Below are 10,551 nucleotides of genomic sequence, written 5' to 3' on the forward strand. Positions count from 1 at the left end.
AGATGTCTGATGCTCCCCCGTGTATCCGTGCGATGCAGAAATAATACGCGGGCCAATGTATGTGCATCAACACGCGTCGAAACATCTCGGTGAAGTACAGCCAAACAAACTGCACGGATCGACGCGGTGTTGGGAGAGGTTTTCATCCAGCAGTGGATTGACACTTTGTTCCAGTCTCACACGCGTGCTTGTGTCATGTTCGCTTGCATTATTACGGAGCCTGCGACCGTACGTGTACAATTTAAACGTCTCGGTGTATAGTCGTAAACACATCAGTGTATTCAAAATTAATAGATATACATATACATACGTACACACATGCGTCGGCATACGCGAAATGCATATGTTAAACAGTTGCTTTTCATACAAAGTCGTCACGCTACAGATATGAATGACGATCAAATTAAGATTACAGTCACGGTTCTCTGCCGATCCACTGCTAGATAGGGGGGGGGGCTCGCCACTTCGCGTCGTGGACCGGGATGATTGTTGACCATACTTCACCACGCTGGTAGTAGCGGGTTAGGAGGACCCGGAGCCAGCTTCACTGCAGGCAGCCACTCGCCGTTCATATCGAGCGTGGCCGGGATTCGAACCCGTAACTCGGCGTGGTTCATGGCGCACCCTGCCAACCACTGCACCACCGCTCCTCTCCACGATGAACACCGCTCTACACAGACACCTGTTTAAAGTGTTCGGGCGTCGGTGGAGCGGTGGCGCCGTGGTTTTAGCGCATTTGCGTTCTGGACCCGGAGAGCCGAGTTCGATTTCCCCAACTGGAACATCAGCTGGACAGAGGCGTGACATCTTGCACGCGCTGTGCCTCGCCCACCCGCGGGCACTGGCTGCGTGTGATGCGGGGAGGATGGCCAAGCAATAGCCAAAGGCCTCCGCTACGTGGGCACGGGGAAGGAATGAAACGTGAACGCGCAGTTGTGGAGTGGGCCGAGCGCGAAACTCCGAAGCGATTTCGCAACAGCGCTCGGGTCGGGCCCAGGGTCTCCCGTGTTGGACGAAAGTTGTCGGCGTGCTCGCTTCGATGCTCGTGTGCGGAGACACAGAGGCGAGGGGTGTAAGTAGCCGACCTTTGGTAAACATGGCACGGGAACAAATGGCACACGTGAACACCGGGACAATTCTTTTTTTACAATGTAACGGGACTCTGCTAACAGTTTAAAGTGTTGTGCTAACAGTTATAAGTACTGTACTGACAGTTGTATACAGATCTGAATGAAAGAGATGATTCACCCTAAACCTCGAACCCATTTCATTGTGCCTTCTTTCTCTCCCGAATTTATCACTCGTGCCATTTTTACTTCCTTTACCAGTTTTACCTGTGACATTTTACCAGTTTTACCTGTGCAATTTTTGCCAGTTTTACTTGTGACATTTTTACCAGTTTTACCTGTGACATTTTTACCAGTTTCACCTGTGACATTTTTACCTGTTTTAACTGTCAAAATTTCACCAGTTTTACCTGTGACATTTTACCAGTTTTACCTGTGGCATTTTTACCAGTTTTACCTGTGGCATTTTTACCAGTTTTACCTGTGAATTTTTTACCAATTTTACCTATGAAATTTTTACCAATTTTACCTGTGACATTTTACCAGTTTTACCTGTGCCATTTTAACCTGTTTTAACTGTCAAAATTTCACCAGTTTTACCTGTGACATTTTACCAGTTTTACCTGTGACATTTTTACCAGTTTTACCTGTGGCATTTTTACCAGTTTTACCTGTGAATTTTTTACCAATTTTACCTATGAAATTTTTACCAATTTTACCTGTGACATTTTACCAGTTTTACCTGTGCCATTTTAACCTGTTTTACCTGTGACATTTTTACCAGTTTTACCTGTGACATTTTTACCAGTTTTACCTGTGATATTTTTACCAGTTTTACCTGTGACATTTTTACCAGTTTTACCTGTGACATTTTTACCAGTTTTACCCATGCCATTTTTAGCTGTTTTACCTGTACCATTTTTACCAGTTTTACCTAAGACTTTGTTAACCAATTTTACCTGTGATTTGTTTTACCAGTTTTACCTGTGACATTTTACCTATTTTACCTGTGCCATTTTACCAGTTTCACCTGTGACATTTTAACCAGTTTTACCTGTGACATTTGACCAGTTATACCTGTGACATTTTACCAGTTTTACCTGTGACATTTTTACCAGTTTTACCTGTGACATTTTACCAGTTTTACCTGAGACATTTTTAGCTGTTTCACCTGTACCATTTTTATCAGTCTTACCTGAGATATTTTTAGCTGTTTTACCTGTACCATTTGACCAGTTTTACCTAAGACTTTGTAAACCAATTTTACCTGTGACTTTTTTTACCATTTTTCCCGAGCACCGTAAGTAGCCGTTTGGCGGTGGCGAGACGGGCGACTCACGCCACGGACACTGAACTCCACAAATTAGCTCGCACCCACCACTAATAACTCACGCAGTCGTTATACATTCACGAAGAATACAATACAAAATATATTTTTTACGTAAAAATTACTATTAATTATTCGTAATATATTAGGGGTTTTTTTTTGCGTAAGATAGCGTAAGTCAAAATGTGTGCCGTAAACCCCTCCACCACCCGACACAGCACATTGGCGTGTTGGAGAGCAATTCGCAACATTCCACAATTGGCACACATTGTTTATTAACGCTACTACCGGCGGTGCTGCCGAAGCTGTTCAAACTTTGTTCATCACGTGCCAAATGAATGAATTCGCCGTGTCGGGTGGAGGAAGAATTACGACACACATTTTAGTTAGGCGATCTGACACCCCCCGCCACCCCCCCCAAAAAAACTCTAATTACGAGTCACAGCATCGGCCGTGAAAGGTTGCTACGCGTGTCGAATGAATGTGCGGTGCTCAATTTCAGTCGAAACAGTCCGTACCGCGGCTCCAGAAATAATGCGGGAACTTAGCCACATGCACCTGCTCTTGTTCTGTGCTCACGTTAAATGTGTCATCCTCATATGACGATGATATGAAAATAGATGGGGTACAACAAAACAGGATCATTGTGGATATACGTACCTTAATACTCTAGTGGTAGTGCCTTACGCCAAAAGCCCGCAAATTCAAAGGAGCCCAGCCAAGTTTGGGCAAAATATCGAGGGAGAAATGTAGGCCCCGTGAATGTGCGTACACACACACACACAATTGAAGGTGCGCGCACACACAATTGAATGTGCGCACACACACACACAATTGAATGTGCGCACACACACACATTCGAATGTGCGCACACACACACACAATTGCGTATATGTGGATGTACATGCGCCGACATGCAAATGTACGCAAGATAATGTATACACCAGCGTTGTTAATGCACGTACAGAAAGAGCGTGAATATGCCGTAGACGGAGGCGTTAAAAGAGCGCGGCCAGTCTTGTGCAGTGCCCGTCAGTAAACACGACATGCGCCGTACGAACACGCGTGTGTGTCTACTACGTGTGTGTAGTAGTGTCTACTACACACACGCGTGGCTCTGGCTCTACTACACACGCGTGTGTGTCTACTACACACGTGTGTGTGGCTCTACTACACAACACGTGTGGCTCGACTACACACGCGGAGTTTAAGATAATTAACTTCGACGGTTTAGATAACAAAAAAAACTCCGACAAAGTATATAGATTATAAATCGGGACGAAGTTTCCTTACCTACACGGAGGGCTTCACCCACGTATAACACAACACACAAACACAGCACTAAACGCATGGCACACGTACATATATGTTTATGTATAAATGAATGCATCTGCATATATATAGAACCCGGGTTATTGTTATGCATAAAATGTACCGATATGTAGGTATGTTAACACGGTCGGTACGTGCACATTGCTTCAACATGTATTTATACTGAGTGGAAAATGTAAGTCGACGTTTCGGGAAACTGGCCTTCTTCATGCAGCGGTGACGCGTGTCCTGATTTAAATATAAACTCTTGTGTTTTCGTGTCGGGTTTTTGCGGCATTGCTGGAAAATAAAAAAACAATGATCGCAGATCGCTCGAACCACCGGACGATTCGTCACAAAGTAGTTCCCCTTTTATCGACCACGGAGGTCAAAATGCGTCGAGTGGCCACGGCCTGGACTTTAATTCAACGCTTGCCCTCGGCGGCACTCGATGGGGTTACACGCCTCGTGTCTATACTGACAGTACGCTACACACACAGGACTCTGACAGTACACGCGTAGCACACACTGGCGGCGCGTGATTGAAGTTGCGTGCACTTTCGAAGTGACATGGGTGGGTGCGATTGCATCTCTCACGCGGCTTGTCGCGAGCGACTCCAATGCTGCTGTTGTAGAAGGGCGACAGAGAGCGAGAGGGAGGTGACGTTTGACGACACAACGATAGCCGTGGACTACGCTCGCAACAACAACAACAAATATAACTGAGAACAATTTCGATTTTGCCTCCTGTCGGAGGCAAAATCGAAATTGGGGTACGAAAGAGTTTAAATTGCGTTTCTTTGTTTTTGTGTTTTGTGACGGCGCTCATTCCAAACGCGACGTTTGACTAATGAACGTTCAATTATCGGGCACGATTCGTAAGGAGTGCGACGCTAAAGCCGGTAAAGAGCTGGCTAAGTGCACCACCATACACCACCATCATCATCCCCACCACCATCATCACCATCACCATCATCACTACCACCACTACCATCATCATCCCCACCATCACCACCAACATCATCATCAACACCAGCATCACCACCATCATCACCACCATCATCATCATCACCACCATCCTCATCACCACCATCACCACCACCACCATCACCACCATCATCATCACCACCATCACCACCATCATCATCACCACCACCATCACCACCACCATCACCACCACCACCACCACCACCATCATCATCACCACCACCATCACCATCACCACCATCACCACCACCATCATCATCACCACCACCAGCATCACCACCACCATCACCACCATCATCATCACCACCACCATCACCACCACCATCACCACCACCACCATCACCACCATCATCATCACCACCACCATCATCATCGTCACCACCACCACCACCATCATCACCACCATCACCACCATCATCATCATGACACAGATCGGCGAATGTGTCAGACGCGCACGGACATTGCAGCGGGAGGCCTCATGTCCGCGCCGGGAGGTCGCGTAACGGGTGACTCTCACACTCGAACACTCGAACACTCGCGACGAGAGAGACACAATTGGAGGCATCTTGTCCAAAACTTCAAAAGCAGTCGCGATGGCCACCGACGGCTCGCGCGGTGCCCATTCTGGGCGGCACGCGGCCCCACGAACGCGGTCGCTGAGCGCACTGCAGTACACATACAGTACACATACAGTACACGTACAGTCCGCGCGCGAATGAATGAATGAAGGAGAGCACCATGGGGAACAGGGCCACGTGCGTTCTCATCGGAACGATTCACACGCACGACCCTGCCCCCAACCGCCGCGCCCAATTCCCGACGATCCGGATCACTGGCCCAAATCCAGGAGGTGCAGGTGGAATCGAGCATTGATTGTTCTCGTCGCGTCTCGCTTTTCCCCAGTCTCGTTTGTATTGCTTCTCGCTTGTTTGCCTCTCTCGATAGTTCAGCTGTGTCGCACCCTCGAGGCCTGCACGTGGCACTTAGCACATCACTCGCGTGCGCCTCACTACATCACTCGCACGTGGCTTTGCGCGATCAGTAAGAAACGTCGACCGTCAACGCGCGTGATATGGCGAGCCTTTATAATCGATATTAATCGATTCATCGTTTACGCCCCACACCCTTTAGTGAATTTCTCTACGGAACAGCTTCGACGTTTCGACGAGCCGGCCTTCGTCAGGAAACAAAAGAAACAACTTTGAAGAAAACAACCAACCCCAGCGCGGGGCTTTATTCGCTGTCAGTGACTCGAGTCCGAGACGACGAGAAGATCGTCACCCGGGCGTGCGTGCACTCCGTGAGAACTAGCTCTTCACTCCCTCTTCCGCGTTCACCATCACTCGTTCCTGTGCCCGAACAATATGCGTTAATGCAATAATAATGATAATGATGATACATCATTTAAAATGCTTCGTGTCAATCCCAAACAGGATTATGGGTTCTCTCTCTCTCTCTCCACGCGGTGTTGCTCATGGCGGGGTGATGTGGGACAGGGGTAATCAACCATACTTCACCACGCTGGTCAGTGCGAGTTTTCTGAAGGAGAGCTCTCCGCTAATGATAGTCGCGAACGGAATAGAACTCGGGTAGCCGGCAAAACCACAGCGTCACCGACTCACCCCCATCCGTGCGAAACTCGCATCTACAACGCCAACACACGCCTGTGGTTTCACCTGCACGGCGTGGAGTCGCGCCGTCCCTTTTGCGAGGATCGGGGAGGACGCAAAGCCGCGCGTCTTCCCGGCGGACGCGTTCAGGCCGTGTGCCTCAGCGGCTCGAGTCGGACACTTTTGTTCGAGAACAGCAGCGGGGGACACTGAACCACCGGCGACTCGCCTGAGCCGCGGAGCGACAGAAATCGTCGCTCACGCGAAACTCCACGGCCACCCCCGCGTCGCGTCGCGCGCGCTCGGGGTGCTGCTTCAGCGGCCGTCTGGAACGCTCTTCCGTACGATGTTTGGAAGTCGTCGGAGCCGGGCCCTGTGGAATCATCTCGATCGAAAAGCGAATTTCTTGAGAGCCGCTGTTTTCTGTTTAGTGTTGTCGTCCCTCGCCCGAGCCTCCGATTAGCGCGGTTGGCTACGTACGGTGCAAAAGAAGTAAACAATAGGTATGTACATATGTATACTGTACTATGAGTTTACGGGATGTTTTTCGGCACGATGTCCGACGTTTCGCTACACTTGCCGCCGGCAGCCTTTTGTTCAGGAACAGTTCTTGTCACTCCGGAATTCGCTCGCACTGTCTCTCTTCCCAGAGTGCTGTGCAAACCCTTCGCTCGAATCGAGACACATCGCAACGCGCGCGTCTATTGACACCTCCAATCGCGCTGTTTGCTGCTGGCCGCTTGGCGTGTTGGGGACGTTTAGAGGCAGTGCTCAGCGGCATGGATGGGGGAAATTCAAACAAAACTTGGTCACTCTCCCTGGAACTCTGCGTTTGTTTCGAACCCCAGCAGGTGACGGGAGTGGAACCGTGACACCGCATCACACCAGGGCCAGGTGAGTGCGTGCGACTAAACAATATGATCATGAAGGTACACACAGATAGTAGCAACACGCCTCTTTCCAGAGCCGTAGTTATACATTGTTAACATTCTACACTCGCGGTGCCAGCCCATGGCACCCTTGTAAACCGAAAGACCGGGCCGCCGGTCTTAACCGCGACACGACCACTCCCCAGTCAGAAATAAACTAACAAAGAGACCCATAACATGGACACATTACTACACACGCGTATGTGTACACTGGTGGGGAGCGGTAGGCGCTACGCTGCGCTACGACCCTGGCGGCCCGGTTCGATTCCCGCTCACGGCCACCAACACCGGTAACGATTATCTGAACCGTTCCCTGGGCCTCCCCTAGGTCGACTCAGCCTCAAATGAGTACTTGGTGCGATGTGTAAACATCGCCACCGTGGGAGACAAAGGCGGCCGAGCGTGGTGCTGGCCACCCACCTCCTCGTGTGCCGTGCCGGCCTTCAAAGGTGCTACTCGATAACGGCACTTGCCCCAACAGTCTGTTCAGGCTTTACGGGGGATCTTTGTCTTTGTCAATGTCTGTGGACAAAAGTTGCTTGTGCAGCAGCAGCAGCGGCAGCGGCGGCGGTGGTGGTGGGTCACACGCAGGGCCTTTATTAACTGATACTTGCAAAGTGTCTCTTAATGGATCAATCAGTCGATTCTTTAATCTGTCGGCACGTGACGAGTCAATGATGTAGAGCTGTTTTCTTATTAGCGAGACTTGCGCGTTTTAAATGTCGCGCTACGCCCCCCCCCAACGTGCACGCGAGATAGATGCGTGCACGTACACGCGCACACAAAGACAAAGATCCCCCGTATAGCCTTTAACAGACTGCTGGGGCAAGTGCTGTTAGCGAGTAGCAGTTATGAAGGCGGGAACGGCACGCGAAGGTGGGGTCGGTAGGTGGCCAATACCACGCCCGGCCGCCTTTGTCTCCCTAGTGGTGATGTTTACACATCGCACCAGGTACTCAATCATTTGAGACTGAGTCGACCTAGGGGAGGCCCAGGACCGGTTAAAATAATTGTTTCTGGTTTAGGCCGTGACCGGGAATCGAACTCGGGTGGCCGGGTTAGTAAACACAACGCGCCAACCGCTACACCACCGCTCCCCATATACACAAACAAATACAACGATCCCCCGTATAGCCTTAACAGACTGTAGGGGCAAGTGCTGTTAGCGAGCACCTATGAAAACCAGCACTGCACACGAGGCGGCGGGTGGCCAACACCACGAGTGCATGCGCACGTTCAACACACAGGCAAACTACACCCACACAGAAGCAGGTATATGAGCTGCAGATAAACCACGGTCTTTAACACACACACAGACACATCTACTACATACACGCGCTGCAGTAGCAAGGTCGTGGGGAGGGGGGGGCGCCCCGGGCCCCCCTTCTAAGGGGGGCGCTGCCCGAAGGTGTAAAGCCGAATTTGTTGGAAACGAAAGCAAGGAGTGGTGGCCGGGTGGCTCCAACGGTTGGTGGGGCACCAAGTCGCAGGGAACACACACGGGTTCGACACCACACACGCACACTACTACACACGCACACTACACACTACTACACACGCACACTACTACACACTACACTACACACTACACTACACACACGACACACACTACACAACACACTACACTACACACTACACACCACACTACACTACACACACGACACACTACACTACACATTACACTACACACTACACTACAAACTACACTACACACTACACTACACACACGACACACCTGTAACGCGCCACATACTCTCACGCAGGTGGAGGTGGAGTGGTGGCGCAGCTGGATGTGCATCACGCTGCTCGCCCCACCAGCGTGGTGAAGTATGGCCAGACAACTGCCGTGGCCGACACAACGCGCGAGGGCCTTCATCCAGCAGTGGATGGACACACACCTGTACATGTAACAACATACGTGTACTGATGCCAGGCTTTACACACAACATACATACAATGTGCAGGGCGATGATTTGTGCCGAATACACAATTGGGTGCGTCTCCAACCCAGACAGACACGAGCGTACACGACATCACGTCATTGTGAAGATCTCACCGAACGATGGTCGTTTCTGACGAAGGTCATTCGACCGAAACGTCGGGGTTTAAAATGTTTTATTCAAAAAAAATATTCCACAATGCCGTGATGTCAAACAATGCGTGAACTATTTGTGTGCATGTCGAACTTGTTTCGCGCCGCGGGTAACCAACCACACGAATCTGGCATATTCGAGTCTTGTGGCATTGGGGTGTAGAATGTGAGACCTTGGCGCTGATTGGTCATCGCGAACGAGCCGACGAATGTTCAAGCCCGCGACGTGGCGCGCGCGATGCGAGACGAGCCCCCTCCCTCCCATCATCCAGCAGTGGATCGAGCCAAACAGTCGTAGGCGTCGTCCACACACACACGCACACACACACACACGCACACGCACACACACACACGCACACACGCACACACACACACGCACACACACACTCACACACACAGACACGCACAAAACCAACAAAGTCGAGACCTCTCTCGCACGGACGAAGCCGACACTCTCGGGGTTTCACCGCGTCGCGGCGTTTCCTACTTCCGCAGCAAAACCGAGTAATCACCGGAGCCGTCACGCCGATCGACGGAGGTGGAATGGAGCACGCAAATTGCTGTTTGCCGGCAAATCTCTCACTCACTCTCTCACTCTCTCTCTCACTCACTCTCTCACTCTCTCACTCACCCTCTCTCTCACTCACTCACTCTCTCACTCTCTCTCTGCGCGCGCGTCTGGGAAATCGGCACTCGAAGTCCGAGCTCGACTCCGCGATGTTTTGCGCTCCCAACCCGGGACGTTCCCCGACTCCACGCGCCGCCAAATCCTCGCCACGGAGTCGCGAGATTCGCCGGGCCCAGCGAACCGCGTGGGTCCAACGTTGGTCCTACGTTAGACTCTAACGTTGACCCAACGTTGGACTAACGTTGTACCCAACGTTGTAATTACTGGCGATACGTCATACTCGGATTGTAAATGTTGTGGCTTGGCTCTCCAACACACCGGTGTGCTGTACTTGTAACGAATTGGCACGTTCTGTTTACGTGACAAACCTTACTAATTGGCTCTGTCGGGTGGTGGCGGGTTTAACGACACACATTTATATTCATGCGATTTAACCCATAAACCTCCATTATGGATGTTTCCGGACATCGGGAAAACATTGGGGAAGACGTCGCAAGGATTTACTGGGAGGGTGCCTTGTTGGCGACTTGGGGAAGCATTCACCCAGCAGTGGATTGATGACGGCTGCTGCTAATAACGACGATGGTGCTGCTGCTGCTG

The 10,551-nt window shown here is 50.7% G+C and overlaps 1 long non-coding RNA gene across 1 annotated transcript; it reads left to right on the forward strand.

Moving 5' to 3' along the window:
- The first annotated feature begins 907 nt into the window (after positions 1 to 907).
- Positions 908 to 10,341, forward strand: LOC144935344 (uncharacterized). The gene is made up of 3 exons (XR_013637302.1): positions 908 to 1,072; positions 7,151 to 7,196; positions 8,995 to 10,341. It is a non-coding gene; the product is annotated as an uncharacterized LOC144935344 (long non-coding RNA).
- Positions 10,342 to 10,551: the final 210 nt, after the last annotated feature.

The sequence above is a fragment of the Lampetra fluviatilis genome, chromosome 13 (genome assembly GCF_964198595.1).
Source record: "Lampetra fluviatilis chromosome 13, kcLamFluv1.1, whole genome shotgun sequence".
NCBI classification, from domain to species: domain Eukaryota; kingdom Metazoa; phylum Chordata; class Hyperoartia; order Petromyzontiformes; family Petromyzontidae; genus Lampetra; species Lampetra fluviatilis.